This window comes from Myotis yumanensis, unplaced genomic scaffold, assembly GCF_028538775.1.
Source record: "Myotis yumanensis isolate MYYU_CA2020_CCGP unplaced genomic scaffold, mMyoYum1.0.hap1 SCAF_3, whole genome shotgun sequence".
Taxonomy (NCBI): Eukaryota; Metazoa; Chordata; class Mammalia; order Chiroptera; family Vespertilionidae; genus Myotis; species Myotis yumanensis.
Window position 1 is genome coordinate 117,262,753 of NW_027223754.1, and position 17,816 is coordinate 117,280,568.

Genomic DNA, 17,816 nt, shown 5'->3' on the forward strand with positions numbered 1-17,816 from the left:
CCAGTAAATGGTACCAGGGCCAGGGCCTCTCCCCGGTGCCCCAGGACCCTAGCAGGAGACAGGCTTCTTTCCACAGAACCTGATGCTTATTATGAAACACAATAAAAATCAAGGTGAATTTTCTTTGAAAACATAAGGATCAGGAGCTCCTCCTGCCTTTCCAGAAATTATTCCCTCTAAGGCGGCCACAGCTGTGAACAGACATGGAGCTATCCCGGAGGACAGCTATCTTCATTCTTATCAACCCAGTGGGTGCTTGAGAACTGTCCAGGCGGCCAGAGTGCTTTGATTCTTTACCATCACTCTGCTTGCTCCCAAAGAGATTTCAGGTGCACAGCAGTTTGCCAGTGCCCTCTATTATGGGGTGAATTGTGTCCCCCCACATTCATGGGCTCAATTCCTAACCCCCAGCACCTAAGAATGTGACTGCATTGGAAGATGGGATCTTTAAGAGGTGATTGTGTTAAGATGAGGACATTAGGGCGGGGCCATAATCCAGTACGACTGGGGTCCTCATGAGGAGAGGAGACTAGGACACACGCAGAGGAAAGACCATGTGAAGACAAAGGAAGAAGACGGACATCTACACGCTGAGGGGAAAGGCCTCGGGAGAAACCAAGCCTGGCCACACCTTGATCTTGGACTTGCAGCCCCAGAACTGTGAGATAATAACTTTCTTTTGTTTAAGCCCCCAGTCTGTGGTATTGTACTATGGCAGCAAATACACCCCGATCTGCTGTCTGTGGGGACTTGAGGGTTAAGGAGCTGCAGTTGCTTGTGATCTAAAGCACCTCCCCTGGCCCTGTCCATGAGCCTCAAGCCTGAGGAGTCCACGTCACCACTCCCCCACTGGCCTTTGAAAGAGGAGCAGGGCCCTGGGTATTCTTAGTAGTTCTATGAGCTGAAGTTCATTTTGCACTTGGGTTTCCAGAAGAGAGCATTTTCTGATTCTCTTGGTTGAAAGGACAATGTTTGACTCATCAGCAATTAAGGGTGAGCCTGCGCTAGTTAAACCTGGCAGTGTCTGACAGTTTATGAGAAAATACACTTTTTCTATCCCTTCACACTGGCTTTTCCATCCCTCTCGTATCTTTCTCTCCCATGGGCTAAACCAGGGGTGGGCAAATTTTTTGACTCGAGGGCCACAATGGGTTCTTAAACTGGACCGGAGGGCCGGAACAAAAGCATGGATGGAGTGTTTGTGTGAACTAATATAAATTCAAAGTAAACATCATTACATAAAAGGGTACGGTCTTTTTTTTTTTTTTTTTTTAGTTTTATTCATTTCAAATGGGCCAGATCCGGCCCGCAGGCTGTAGTTTGCCCACGGCTGGGCTGAACTGATCTCCCTGAGCCTGCTGAGCAATTGCCCGGGACTACAGGGCTGAGCAGATGAATGAGGAGGGAGCCTGTGAGTACGAAGACCCTGTGTGGCCACTGCCGCCTGACCATCTGCAGCTCCAGGTGTTGGCTAGTTGCAGGACTTTGGGAACGTGACAAAGTCTGACCCTGGAAGGCACTGTGTGTAGAAGTGCTCCCTGAAGGCTGGGCTGGAGGTTCCTGGGGCATCCTTCCCAGCCTTCCTGGTTGACAAGCACTCTCTCCCCAGAAACTAGGGGACAGACACAGGGCTATGCTCTGACACCAGGCCCATCCTCTACCCTGGTCATCCCTGATTCCGCTAACATTTCAGGAAGAACCACATATGTGGGAGGGGCTTTTGAAATCACACAGAGACTCAGCTATGACAAATAAAAAGGCACTTTGCTGGCAGTGCTTTTGTCCCTGCCTCTGTGCTAGATAGGTGTTCCCAATTCCCTCGTGGAATGGTCTCTCTCTCTCTCTCTCTCTCTCTCTATTCCAAACACACAGAGATAGTCAGAAGTCAGTACAGTGGTTTTAGCAAATGGTAGCACCACCCTTAGACACCATGCTTCTGAGGGACCCACTCCACTCTGTAGCTCTTCCCCCGACATGGGGAGGGGTCCATGGAGTCAAGGAGACAGGTCTACCCAGAGCCTATGCCTGTCTCCCATCTAAAATATTTAAGACCCTAGAAGTTTCTTCTTAGTGACCCCTAAGCTGGCACCCAAGGCTAACCTGACCTCCTTGCTAACTCCATTCCCCTAAAAGTAGGCCATATAGCTAGTGTGCACACTCCCTGGCCTGAGGGAGTGGCCAAGGGGTGGTTTCCTTCATGGATGTATGGACGGCGCCCCCACATGTGTGCACAGGTCCCTTCCCAGTGCAGGACTGAGCCAAGGTTGGCAAGTGAAGGTGAAATACCCAAGTCAGCTAACTCTTCCCTGTGCTACCACTCTCTGGCTCAGACCTGCAAAGAATCTGGGAATCACCAAGCACTGCCATCTTCATGAAGCTATTCACGGAGGTACAAATCTTTCATTGAGATACACAGCTATCTGTTACGTTGATTTATAACTGTCACATACTTAGACATAGCATGTACTTTCCATCGTACTCATGCACCAAATCCTGAAAACGTCAGGAGTGGACCTAGTTGTGAGAACTACTTCAGATTTTAACCAAATAATAAAATCTCAAATATAAAGTCCCCTTATACTCCTCTCTGATACCATTCTTCTTCCTTCTACTATAATAAAGTTAGAAATAACCTTTTGTTCATATTTAATACTTTGTTCTATATAAATGCATTCACACTAATATACAATTTTGTTTTAAAATATGTCTAAATGGAATTATTTATTTTATACTTCTAGTTTATCCTATTTTTGCTTTTCTCCTTCTTTTCTCCTTTCTTATTGTCTTTGCATTATCTACTCATGTAGAGGACAAGTTAATCTCTTTTCCTTCTGGACACTTAAAAATAATTTTTTAAAAATTGATTTCAAAGAGGAAGGGAGAAGGAGAGAGAGATTCGAACATCAATGATGAGAGAGAATCATTGATCAGCTGCCTCCTGCATGCCGTACACTGGGGGTAGATACAGCAACCCCAGGCATGTGCCCTGACAGGGAATTGAACTGGGACCTCCTCGTTCATGGGTCAACACTCAACCACTGAGCCACAACGGCTGAGCCCTTCTGGACACTTTTATAATTTTCTTTGTTTTTGGTGTTGTACAGCTTCATAACAACACTTAGTATGACTAGGTGTAGATTTGTTTTATATTCTGCTCATTAGTCATTTGGAAAATTTAAGTCAACTAGATAGCACTTAACATCTATTAGGATGGCTATAATAAAAAACAAACAAAAAGCAGAAAAGAACAAATATTAGAGGGCATGTGGAGTAATTGGAACCCTAGCACATTACTGGTGGTACTGTAAAATGGTGTGGCCATTGTTCTTCAATAAGTTCAGCAGGGAGTTACTGTATTAGCCAGGAATTCCACTCCTAGATATACACCCAAAAGAATTATAATCAGAATCAAATAGATATGTGTACACCAATATCTGAAGCAGTATTATTTACAACAGCCCCCAAATGGAAACAATTTATATATCTATTAACTGATAAACAAAATATTGTATATCCACACAGTGGAATATTATGCAGCCATGAAAAGAAATGAAGTACTGATATATGCTACACATGCATACACCTTGAAAACATTATAGTAAGTGAAAGAATATAAACCAAAAAGGCCATGTATTGCATGATTCTATTTATAGGAAATCTCCAGAACAGGCAAATATGTAGAGACAAAAAAAAGAGCAGTAGTTGCCAGGGACTGTAGGTTGGGAGTGTCGGGGAGGGGAATGGGAGTGACTGCTTAAAGCATACAATGTTTCCTTTTGGGGAGATGAGCTATGTGCTAGGATTAGACAGTGGCGATGGTTCCACAACATTGTGACTATACTAAATGCCACTGAATTGTACACTTTAAAATGGTAAATTTTATGTTATGTGAGTTACATCATTGTATTTAAAAAAGGAAGTTCAATTAAAAAAGCAAAGAGGAGGGGAAGGGCCCGGAATTAAGGCAGATTCCCTCCCATCGCCTATACTGTTGGTTTACTTCTCCACTGGTGGAGTGAGTAAGTGCTTTCTTTGATTTTTTTCTATCCTAGCTTAGCAGGTATCTGACTGGGACGTACAGATAGGAAATGTGCATGCAAACAAAAATTCACCAGTGGTACATGCATTCTTAGTGCCTCCCAAATAATAGTGATGAAACTCAGTCTCACACAAGTCCTCCCACCGACTCTGTTTAGAAGCTGACATGAGGAGGTGGTGTGCTCCTGTCTCAAAAACCGAGCAGTGTTAAGAAGGAGCGGAGAGCTGAGAAGCCTATGTTGGGAAGTAATCAACTCTTTTGTTCACAGTTCTGCCAGGAGGCTATTCCTGCAAAAACTGCACACGCATAACTGCCAAAGCTCAGGAGCATGGAGAATATAACAAATAACTGCAAATTTGTTGTTAACTCTTGTCAGTAGTTACAGCTGGTAGGAACTGCAGCTGACACCCCAACAAATCCAAAAACACAGGTATTTTTAGAAACTTATTTTTTTAATATTTTTTAAAAAATATATTTTATTAATTTTTTACAGAGAGGAAAGGAGAGGGATAGAGAGTTAGAAACATCGATGAGAGAGAAACATCGATCAGCTGCCTCCTGCACACCCTCTACTGGGGATGTGCCCAAGACCAAAGTACATGCCCTTGACTGGAATCGAACCTGGGACCCTTCAGTCCACAGGTTGACACTATCCACTGAGCCAAACCGGTCAGGGATAGACACTTATTTTTAAATGAATGCTGAACTGCCTTCAAAACATAAATCTAATAGGTTCCTCAAGAAAAAAGCTTGTCCAAAATTCCTTTTCCTTAAGGCAAGGCCAAACATCTACCAATTGATCAGTGTGGAAATTCTAACCTATTTTTAAGGATCCATAGAAAATGAGATTTCACAGCCTCAATTGGTAACTTATTTTACTAATTATAATCTAAACATTAGGAAATGAGGACCTTTTGGGCTCATGTGTATTCCAGACCTACCTAGGCCTTTGTAGGATCACTTAGTTCAGTACATTTATGTAGAGGGTGGGTTAAAAGTAGGTGTACAGTTGTGAGTATGTGAAACAGAGTTTATTCTTGTATTATTTTAAAAATATATATTTTTATTTATTTCAGAGAGGAAGGGAAAGGGAGAGAGAGAGAGAGAAACATCAATGATGAGAGAGAATCATTGATGGGTCGCCTCCTGCAGGTCCCACACTGGGGGTCGATTTTTATGGTTTCACATCAAGCCCACAACTCAGGCATATGCCCTGAGCAGGAATCTTACTGTTTTCTCCTGGTTCATAGGGTGACGCTCAACCACTGAGCCCTGCTGGCCAGGCAATTCTTTTATTATTACTTATTAATTATTGTATTATTTCCCATATGAACAACTATAAACCTACTTTTGCCCCATCCGTTAATGAGGGAAAATAACAAGAATAAAACTAAATAAAATAGGTTTTCCACGCAAACATTCCAATAAGATAGGAGTTTACACCCTGGACTAGGAGCCCATCATAAATTCTCTTCTATTATATGGTAGTAAATTATTCTCCTTTTTTCTTTCTGCCAATTCATACCCAACCCATTTTTATTTTTATTTTTGGTGGGGGTGCTTTTTGGGGTTCAAATTTCCCTACTATGTCCTTTGTACTTTTAAAAAAAATCTTTATTGTTGAAAGTATTACATATGTCCCCCTTTTCCCCCATTGACCTCCTCTAACCTGCCTCCACCCCTGCCCCAGGCCTTCACCACCCTATTGTTTATGTCCACGGTTTATGCATACTGTATATGCATACAACTTCTTTGGTTGATCTCTTGTTTGTTTTTTTTAAAAATATATTTTACTGATTTTTTACACCTCCTACTGGGGATGTGCCCGCAACCAAGGTACATGCCCTTGACTGGAATCAAACCTGGGACCCTTCAGTCCGCAGGCCGACATTCTATCCACTGAGCCAAACCAGCTAGGGCTTTGGTTGATCTCTTGCCCTCCCTCCCCCTCCTTCCCTCTGAGATTCCACAGTCTGTTTCATGCTTCTATGTCTCTGGATCTATTTTGTTCAAGAGTTTATTTTGTTCTTTAGATTCCACATATGAGTGAGATCATGTGATATCTGTCTTTCTCTGACTGACTTATTTCACTTAGCATAATATTCTCCAGGTCCCTCCATGCTGTCTCAAAGGTTTTTACTACTGCATAGTATTTCATGGTATAAATGTACCACAGCTTTTTTTATCCATTCATCTACTGATGGGCACTTGGGCTGTCAGATCTTAGCAATTGTAAATTGTGCTGGTATGAAAATAGGGGTGCATACATTCTTTCTGATTGCCGTTGCGGGTTTTTTAGAAGTGGGATCACTGGGTCAAATGGCAGTTCCATATTTAATTTTTTGAAGAAACTCCATACTGTTTTTCACAGTGGATACATCAGTCTGTATTCCCACCAGCAGTGTACTAGGGTTCTCTTTTCTCCACATCCTCTCCAGCACTTGTTATTTATTGATTTATTGACAGTAGCCATTCTGACAGGTGTGAAGTGATACCTCATTGTTGTTTTAATTTGCATCTCTCTGACGATTAGTGACATGGAGCATTTTTCATAAGTTTCTTGGCCATCTGTATGTCCCCTTAAGAGAAGTTTCTATTTAGGTCCATTTTTTTTTATTGCTTAAAGTATTACAAAGAGTATTACATATGTCTCCTTCTTTCCCCCCTACCCCCCTTGACATTCCCCCGGTTAGGTCCATTTTTTAATTGGATTGTTTATCTTCCTTTTGTTAAGTTGTATGAATTCTTTATATATTTTGGATATTAACCCTTTATCAGATGTATCATTGCCAAATATGTTCTCCCATGCAGTGTGTTCCCTTTTCATTTTGTTTGTGGTTTCTTTTGCTGTGCAGAAGCTTTTTATTTTGATGTAGTCCCATTTGTTTATTTTCTCCTTAGTTTCCTTTGCCCTAGGAGTATCTGTAAACATATTGCTATGAGAGATGTCTGAGATTTTGCTGCCTATGGTTTCTTCTAGGATTTTTATGGTTTCATGACTTACATTTAAGCCTTTTATCCATTTTGAGTTTATTTTTGTGTATGGTGTAATTTGGTGCTCTAGTTTCATTTTTTTTGCATGTATCTGTCTAATTTTCTCAACACCATTTATTGAAAAGACTGTCTTGACTCCATTGTATACTCTTGTCTCCTTTGTCAAATAAATTGAGTGTAATGGCTTGGGTCAGTTTCTGGGTTCTCTGTTTTATTCCATTGATCTGAGCCTGTGCATGTGCCATTACCAGGCTGTTTTGATTATAGAGGCTTTGTAGTATTACTTGATACCCGGTCTTGATACCTCCAACTTTGTTCTTCTTTCTCAAGATTGCTGTGGTTATTTGAGGTCTTTTCTGGTTCCATATAAATTTTTGGAGTATTTGTTCTAGATCTGTGAAAGATGCCATTGGTAATTTAATAGGGACTGCATTGCATCTGTAGATTGCGTTGGGTAGTGTGGACATTTTAATGATGTTAATTATACCAATTCATGAACATAGTATATTCTTCTACTTGTTTATATCTTTCACTGTCTCTTTTTTTCTACCATCCTGTAGTTGTCTGAATACAAGTCTTTTACCTCCTTGATTAAGATTATTCCTAGGTATCTTAATTTTATTGTTGCAATAGTAAATGGGGTTGTTTGTTTAATTTCTCTTTCTGAGAGTTCATTATCTATACCAGTGGTGGGCAAACCGCGGCTCGCGAGCCACATGCGGCTCTTTGGCCCCTTGAGTCTGGCTCTTCCACAAAATACCATGTGCGGGCGCGCACATACAGTGTGAAGTTGACTTAAAACTTTAAGTAAAGTTTATTAAGTTAATTTTAGGGAACATTGTGGAAGAAGACATAGTGTCAAGGATTGAGAAATGTATGTTGAGGTGGTTTGGACATATAGAGAGGATGAACGAAAAAAGATAGACGAAACAAGTACACAAGACAAGTGTGGATGGGAGAGTTGGAAGGGGTCAACCTCAGCGAACGTACCTCAATCAGATTGAGGATGTTTTTAGCAAAGGCCAGCTTAGGAGTACCCTGATGAAGTTAATAACAATGTACCTACCTATATAGTTTAAGTTTAAAAAATTTGGCTCTCAAAAGAAATTTCAATTGTTGTACTGTTGATATTTGGCTCTGTTGACTAATGAGTTTGCCGGCCACTGATCTATACTAATAATAGAGGAATATGCAAATTGTCTGGGATGCCATCACAGTAACAGTAACAACCAAACAGCAGGTTGCATGGGGTGACAAGGCCAGCAGGGGGGTTAGTGAGGGACGACCAAACGACTGAACAGCAGGCTGCGTGGGGCGACCAGGCTGGCAGGGGAGGGCAGTTGGGGGTGACCAGGCCAGCAGGGGGGGGAAGTTGGGGGCTACCAGGCCGGTTGGGGGGCAGTTAGGGGCAATCAGGCAGGCAGGCAGGTGAGCAGTTAGGAGCCAGCGGTCCCGGATTGTGAGAAGGATGTCTGACTGTCCCTATCGGGCCTAAACCGGCAGTCAGACATCCCCCGAGGGGTCCCGGATTGAAGAGGGTGCAGGCTGGGCTGAGGGGAACCCCCGCTCCATGCACAAATTTCATGCACCTGGCCTCTAGTTGGTGTATAAAACTGCCATCAATTTCGGGGTATTAACTTTGTTTCATGCTACATTGCTGGATTCATCTATTAACCCCTAGAGTGCCGGGGAGTGCAATCATGCTCCTCCTGTCTTTCGCCAAAAGTGCCAGAAGTGCTATCGTGCTCCTCCTGCAGTGTCACTATTAGATGCTAGTAGTTCACTCTTTATTGACAGATGGCAGTAAACAAATGTAGTAAAGGTTTCCTTAAGTTTTTGAATATGTAACTTCATTTACTTGGTGATTCATAATTTTTTTCCTAAACTGCTGTAAAATCAGCAAAAATGCCTTGGCAATTTTAGCATAGTTCCTAGGATATTGGTTGGCACTCAAAGGGTTAAATGTAGTAGTTTTTTGGTGGAATCTTTTTCTATTACAACATAATCTCATCTGCAAATAAAGAGAATTTTACTTCCTCCTTTCCAATTTGGACGCCTTTTATGTTTTTTCTTATCTATCACTGTGACTAGGGCTTCCAGTACTATGTTAAACAAGAGCGGTAAAAGTGGGAATCCCTGTCTTGTTCCTGTTCTTAGGGGAAATGGTTTTAATATTTGCCCATTGAGTATGATGTTTGGTGTAGGTTTGTCATATATGGTCTTTATTATGTTGCGATATGATCCCTCTATTCCCAATTTGCTGAGAGATTTTATAAAAAATTAGAGGCCCAGTACACGAATTCATGTATGGGTGGGGTCCCTTGGCCTGGCCAGCAATTGAGGTCTATCGGGAGGCCAGTCAGCTGTGGGGGCCTGGGAGGTTGGCTGGCCAGCCCCCCTACTGGGGAGGCTAGCCAGCCAGGGTGAGGGGCTGTGGGAGGTTGGCCAGCTGTGGAAGGTTGGCTGTGGGAGTGCACTGACCACCAGGGGGCAACTCCTGCATTGAGCGCCTGCCCCTTGGTGGTCAATGTGCATCATAGCAACTGGTCAACCAGTCCTTCCAATCGTTCGGTTATAACAGTCACTTAGGCTTTTATATATATAGATGGATGTTGGATTTTGCCAAATGCTTTTTCTGCAGCTATTGATATGATCATGTGATTTTTGTCTTTCAACTTGTTTTATGTCATGTATCACATTTATTGATTTGGGAATATTGTACTAGCCTTACATTCCTGGAATAAACCCCACTTGGTCATGGTGTATGATCTTTTTAATATATTGTTGGATCTGGTTTGCTAATATTCTGGTGAGGATTTTAGCATCCATGTTCATCAGGAATACTGGCCTGTAATTCTCTTTCTTTGTAGAGTCTTTATCTGGTTTTAGAATTAGGATAATGCTAGCCTCATAAAAAGAGGTTGGAAGTGTTCCTTCCTCTCATATTTTTTGGAATAGTTTGAGGAGGACAGGTGTTAATTGTTTGACTGTTTGGTACAACTCTCCTGTGAAGCTGCCCGGACCAGGGCATTTGTTTGCTGGGAGTATTTTGGTTACTGCTTCTATTTCATCAGTTGTTATGAGCCTATTCAGGTTTTCTGATTCTTCCTGATTCAGTTTTGGGAGACTGTATTTTTCTAGGAATTTATCCATTTCATCCACATTGTCCAGTTTTTTGGCATATAATATTTTCTTATAGTTCTTTGTATTTCTGTGGTAATAGCTGTTACTTCACCACTTTCATTTCTGATTTTATTTATTTGGGTCCTTGCTCTTTGTTTCTCGATGAGCCTGGCTAAAGGTTCATCAATCTTGTTTATCTTTTCAAAGAACCAGCTCTTGGTTTTATTGATTTTTTTTATTTTTGATTTTTTTTAAATGTCTGTCATTTATTTCTGCTGCAATCTTTATTATTTCCTTCCTTCTACTTACTCTGGGATTTTCATATTCTTCTCTTTCTAATTATTTAAGTTGCAGGGTTAAATTTTTATTATTATTATTATTATTATTATTTTCTTTTTTTAAGGCAGGCCTGGTAGAACTTCCCTTTCATGAGTGCTTTTGCTGTATCCCATAGATTTTGGGTTGTTTTGTGTTCATTTTCATTTGTTTCCTGGAAGTTTTTGATTTCTTTTATAATCTCATTTGTAACACACCCACTGTTTAATAACATGCTATTTAGCCTCCATGTACTTGAATATTTTTGAGTGTTTTTACTGTAGTTGATTTCCAATTTCATTCCACTGTCATCTGAGAAGATGCTTAATATGACTTCAATGTTCTTGAACTTGTAGAGACTTGTTTTGCATCCTAACATATGGTCTATATTTGAGAATGACCCATGTGCTTTTGAGAAGAATGTATATTCTGCAGCTTTGGGATGAAATGTTCTATAAATGATGTTAGTTGAACATTTTTTGTAGATGTTCTTTGGCAAGTTGAGGAAGTTCCCCTCTATTCCCATTTTACTACTGGACTTTATGAAAGCATTCTGAATACTAGAATACAATTCTGGGTGTTTGGAATAAAATCTCTTAATAAGCACAATGAACTGACCACAGAGATTTTTAAAAAATTCCATGTTAATGATTAGGATGATGGACCCACATGTAGAATTTTAGAGTTGAAACAGTCTTAGTGATCAGGAGAGATAGTTGCAATTCCTTATTTTACGTATAGAATATAGGCAATCACCATGTCAGGATTCTCCTGTTCTGCTCAAAAAAGACAGCCAATACTTGCACTCACAATTAAATGCAGTTAATTCTGAGTCTTCAAAATTCACAAAATAAAGGTACCACTGGTTTCCCATTTAAAACGTCTAAGAAATAAACCATAGAAGGAAAAATATTCACTATTGAAAATAATTATTTAACTTATTTCTGGTTTAGAACTGTATTTACTATATATATTTCACTTTTATACTATTTGATCAAATAAACACCAAGAACTGTACTTCAAACTATAAATATTGTACTATTCTACAATATGTCACATACTTAATCAGAATAACATATCTTGGCTTTTAGGCTAAGTCTTTCATGCCAGCACAAGATTTTATAGGTAAAAAAATTAAGCATGACACATAAATATGACTTTACTTTCAGTTCAGTTTTTCTAATATCTGATAATTTTTTGACATGTTTTAAAAGGGAAAATGATTCAACAACAACTTCTCCTTGATATTCACTTATACTAGCTTATTCTGTTGTAGGCAAAGTCTTTAGCCTTGCTGTTGATTTTGTTAGATGGTGTTCATTAGTCGTTGCTTTTACAGTGTACGTGGGAGTGGGGAAAAAAGGGCAGCCTTGCTTCTTTGGATACAAGGAAACAGAGTTTCTGCCCTCTCGATCCTCATGGTTTTTCTCAGAGCACAAATAAGTGAAAGAAAAATAAGAAAATGTTGGCCCTAGCCAGTTTGGCTAAGTGGATAGAGCGTTAGCCCATGGACTGAAGGGTCCCGGGTTTGATTCTGGTCAAGGGCACATACCTGGGTTGCGGGCTTGAACTCCCCACAGCTGATATATCCCTCTTGAACTTCAGCTGCGGTCTGTGGGAGCCTGGCCAGCCCTTTTGCACCTCTACACTTCCTACCAATCTCTATGCATTCTTTACTTTTCATCCTTTACAAAGATAAAAATATTGTATTTTGTTAAGAATTCAGATTACATAGAACATTTGGAGAACAGCCTGGCTGAGGAAAGAATAGGATTCAAGGTTAACTAACTTAATATAAACTTCATTCCAAAATAAAAATATAGATTTCTCTAGTTCTCCCTGATTTCAATATCTCCTCTGACCATCACAACTAGGAATTGGAGGGAAGAAAGGTTTGTACTAGCACAGATGTCCAATTCTTACCCAGCAGGCATCAGTGGAGGCCAACTAGGGAATCTAAATTATCTCATGCTGTCAGGAGGAAGGCTTTCATAAAGTCCAGTAGTAAAATGGGAATAGAGGGGAACTTCCTCAACTTGCCAAAGAACATCTACAAAAAATGTTCAACTAACATCATAGTTTATGATGAAAGACTGAATGCTTTCCCTCCAATATTAGAAACAAGGCAAAAGTGTCCATTTTCTTATTCAACAGAGTGCTGGAAATTCTAGCCAGTGCAACAGGCAAGAAAAGGAAATAAAAGACACATGAATCAGAAAGAGGAATAAAAGCACTCCTATTTTTAGATAAAATGATTGTCTAGAAAATACCAAGAAATATAAATATATAAATATGGAAACAACCACACATATACACACAAAACTCATAGAATGAATAAATGACTTCAGCAAGGTTACATGATGTAAGACCAACATACAGAAATCTGCTATATTTCTAAGTATTAGCACATGGATCCTAAAATTAAAAATACAGTGCAATTTATGAATACTCAAAAAATGAAATATTTAGATGTAAGTCTATCAAAATGTGTATAGGATTTGTATGCTAAAAATTCCACAATGCTGATGAAAGAAACAAAAAAGGGTCTGAGTAAACAGAGAAACATACCATGTTTATGGATTGGAAGACTCTATAGTAAAGATATTAATTCTCCCCCAAATTATACATAGGTTTAATGTAATTTTTATCAAAATGTCAACAAGATTTTTTTGTACATATAGACAACATTATTCTAAAATCTATATAGAAAGGCAAAGGAACTAGAATAGTTAGAATTTTGAAAAAGAATAAAATGGAAGAAATTATTCTAGCTGATTTTAAGACTTATAATATACTAATCAAGAGAGTATGGCGTTGGTTGAGGAATAGACAGAAAAATGCACAGAATAGAATAGAGAATCCAGAAATAAACTCATCAAAGCAAACCCATCTAATTTTTGACATGGGTAAAAAGCAATTCAATGAAAGAAACATACTCTTTACAACAAACAGTGCTGGAGGAACTATGCGTCCATAGGCCAAAAAAACCTCAAAACAAACCTCTGTCCAAATGTCACACCTTATACAAATAGTAATTCAACATGAATCACAGACTTAAAAGTAAAACATAAAACTATACAACCATTAGAAAAAAACAGAAAAATATCATTGGGATCTAGGACTATGCAAAGAGTTCTTAGACTTTACACAAAAAGCATAGTTCATAAAGAAAAACTGATTAATTTTGGCTTCTGAGAAAGAGGCTGAAAGAACAAGCTACAGACTGGGAGAAAATATTTTTCAACCACATATTTGACAAAGGACTAATGTCTAGAATATATAAAGAACTTGAAACTCAACAGAAAAAAACACTTAGAATCCAATTAAAAATGAGCAACAGATACGGAGTTGTTTTACTAGAAAGGATGTACAGATGGCGATAAGCACATGGAAAGATGTTCAACATTATTAGCAAGTGGGGAAATGCAAATTAAAACCACAACGAGCTATTGCCACATACCTATCACAAACACTAACAACAAAAAAGTGACACCACCAAATGCTGGCAAGGGTATGGAAAAACTAGATCACTTATACATTGCTGGTGGCAATGTAAAATGGCATGCATGACCACTCTACAGAATAGTTTGGCAATCCCTTAAAAAAACAAATACCTTGTGGCTCTATTAACAACCACTGAATTATATACTTTGAAAAGGTGAATATTATTTGAATCTCAAAAAAAATCAGATAAACTTGTATTAATGTGTAGCCAACCCATAGAATTATAAGCTAAATAAATGGTTATTCCTTTTAAAAGAAAAGACGTACACCTAAATATGCAACTACCACAAACCCAGTGATTCTACTCCTAGACATTTACCCAAGGGAAATGAAGACTATGTTCACACAGAAACCTATATACAAATATTTATAAGAGCTTTATTCATAATAGCCCCAAACTACAAACCCACATATCCTTCAACAGGTGAATGGTTTAACATAATGTGGTCTATCTGTACCATGAAATACTACTCAGCAAGAAAGAGGAAGAGCCCAGCTGGCATGGCTCAGTAGTTGAGCTTCAATCTGTGAAGCAAGTCACAGTTTGGTTCCCGAACAGAGCAAATGCCTGTGTTGTGGGCTTGATCCCCAGTAGGGGATGTGCAGGAGGCAGCCGATCAATGATTCTCTCTCATCATTGATGTTTCTATCTCTCTCTCCTTCTCCCTTCCTTTCTGAAATATCTCTATATTAGAGGCCCAGTGCATGAAAATTTATGCACTGGAGGGGGCATCCCTCAGCCCGGCCTGCCCCCTCTCACAGTATGTGAGCCCTCAGGGGTGGGAGGCGACCCAGCAATCAGGGGAAGGTGACGCCCCATCACACCTCTGCTGCTGCCACTGCCGGCAGCACAAGCCTCGGGCGGCCCTGGTTATCTGAGCCTTGGGTGGCCCTGGGCAGCTGGACAGCCACCATCCGAGGCTTGCCTGTGCCTCAGGCTGGCCCTGGGCAGGTGTGGAGCTGATACGACTAAGGGTCTCTGGAGGCAGGGCTGAGGGGACCGGGTGGCGCCATCTTGTGGCTGTGGGCACCACCATCTTTGAGGGCGTGGCAGTCAATTACCATATTCCATCCTTATTGGCTGTGGGCACTGCCATCTTTGAGGGTGGGGCATTCAATTAGCATATTCCCTCCTTATTGGCTGTGGGCGCCGCCATCTTTGCAACGGCATGAGGGTCAATTAGCATATTTTCTCTTTATTAGATAGGACATAAAAGCGTAATATGCAAATCGATCAAACTGCGGAACACTGGTCACTATGACATGCACTGACCACCAGGGGGCACTTACTCAACGATTGTCCCATTGGGAAACAGGAATGGGGGTGGGTGGCGGCGGATGTGGACATGGACAGTGGGGGGAGGGGCCGGCTGCCAGCAGCCAGGGAAGATAGGCCCTGATCGCAAGCCAGGCCTAGGGACCCTACCCATGAATGAATTGCATGAATTTCATGCGCTGGGCCTCTCTCTCTCTCTCTCTCCATATATATATATATACACACACACACATATACACACACACACACACATATATATATAAAATATATATACAATAAATGCCCAGCACATGATTAAATCGTGTGTAGTTAGGATCCCTAGGCCTAGCTGCAATCAGGGCCATGTCCACTGCCCAGTGTTGCTCCTCCACCTCTGTAGCCCCTGCCCCGTGAACCTCCACGCTCACAGCCCCCACCCTGCAAGGCTCCTTGGCCTCAGCTGCCCAAGCCCTGCGACTCTCTTCTGCCACCTCACGAAGCTCCACGCTAACAGCCCCCACACCACGAGGCTCCTTGGCCTCAGCCACCGCTGCAACGCTCCTTCGCCTCACCGTCCTGCGAAGCTCCATACTCACAGCCCCTGCCCCACTCCTCTGCCTCGCGTCCACCGCCCCTGCCCCGTGATGCTCCTCCGCCTCAGGCACCCCGGGAAGCTCCATGCTCACAGCCCCCCACCCCGCGAGGCTCCTCAGCTCCGCAGCCCTGCCCCACCACACCCCCCACCACACCGTGAGAGCCAGACCGGTCCTTTGGTCATTTGGGCCCACCGCTCCCTCCTCCCGCCACTGCACGGCAGGTGGCCGGGGGCCCACAGCTCCCACTCCCTCAGCTCCCTAGCCTGTTGTTTGGTCATCCGTCCGGTCATGACAGCACCTGGCTTTTTATATATATTAGGATATATAGAAACTATTGGTATATACAACAACCTGGATGGATCGCCAGAGAATTTTGCCGAGTGAAAAAAGGTCACTACCCAAAGTTTCCATATGGTAGGATTCATTCATATAACATTCTTGAAATGAAAAAATTATAGAAATAGAGAACAGATTGACAGTTGCCAGGGGTTAAGGAGAAGGTAGAAAGTCACTGTTGCTATAAAAAGATATAAGGGATCCTTGTGGTGCTGGACATGTTCTGTATTTTGACAGCCTTAATGTCAATGTGGGGTTTTGATACTGTACTGTAGTTTTGCAAGACGCTACTATTGGGGGAAACTGAGTAAAGGGTACATGGAATCTCTCTGAATTATTTCTTTTTTTAAAAAAATATATTTTATTGATTTTTTACAGAGAGGAAGGGAGAGGGATAGAGAGTTAGAAACATCGATGAGAGAGAAACATCGATCAGCTGCCTCCTGCACACTCCCTACTGGGTATGTGCTCGCAGCCAAGGTACATGCCCTTGACCGGAATCGAACCTGGGACCCTTGAGTCTGCTGGCCGACGCTCTATCCACTGAGCCAAACCTGTTAGGGCTGAATTATTTCTTTCAATGTGAACTTGCAATTATCTCAAAATAGAAAGTTTAAGTAAAAAACGATCCTTCTCAGTTTTTATGCATTCCCTCTGTTTCGTGTTTCTTTGAAGTCATCCTTTTTAAGCAGTGTGAAGAAATGCTACATCACCGAGCTGCGTTTAACAGGGGGCGGGAGACCTCATCCATCTCCTGCAGGTACCCTACCCAAGGGAGACGCTGTCCACCACAGGCAGAGCCGTCTGACCTCATTAGCCAAGCAGGCAAAGTCAAAATTGAATGACAGCCCCGGCACATATGGAAACCATTACCTCATTCCATGACTTTGCAATGAGGTGGTGAGATTCATCTTAAACAGGCTGAGCTCTCTGGTCCAGTGGGTGAGCCTACGGAAGGTCAGGTCAGAGTCACGGGGCTGTTAGGAACAAATAAATTAGCAGGGCACCTGGCTGGCCCAGAGAGGCCTCTGTGCAGTGCTGTATGGGGCTGAGAAGGCCCAGGTGCAAGGAAGGACTAGTTAAGGCCATGTGCGTTTCCTGATACGGGCATTTGGGAAAGGACAAGACAAAACAACACTACAGTGGTGACGCACCAGGCTAATCAGGGAGATGCAGCTTAGTAAGCAGAGAGGTCTGTTAAAGTGTTTCCACCCATTGGACTGTGCTCAAAATCATATGTTTATTGCAAGACTCTCTCAAACCCAGGTTCCCACTGTGCTCCCCTCCCTCCCTCTGCCCCAGCCACATGGCTTCCCTTGCAATTCCGAGAATACTCTAGTTTCCCACCTTTGCACTTGCTAGCGCTCTGCCTGAGATGTTCTTCCCACGGGGCTCTCTCCCTGAGTTCACTCAAAGCAGCCTCCTCTGCCCAGCTTACTGTATAACCTCTTCTCCTCACTGTCTATCCCTGTACCTTGCTGCTGCTGCTTCTTTTTTTAAACCCACTTCTCACTATCAGGGTTTACTGTCTGTGTTCCCCACTAACATGTAAGTTCTACAAGGGCCATGCTAACAGCTCCTGCCCCTCCGCCTCAGCCACCCCAGGAAGCTCAAGTTTTTTGTTCACAGTTATATATGCAGAACCAAAAATTGG

At 41.7% G+C, this 17,816-nt stretch overlaps 1 protein-coding gene across 2 annotated transcripts in view; it reads right to left on the bottom strand.

Annotated features, from left to right (window-relative positions):
* Positions 1–17,816, bottom strand: part of ATP8A2 (ATPase phospholipid transporting 8A2) — a 692,529-nt gene that overhangs the window by 15,132 nt on the left and 659,581 nt on the right. The window lies entirely within an intron of this gene.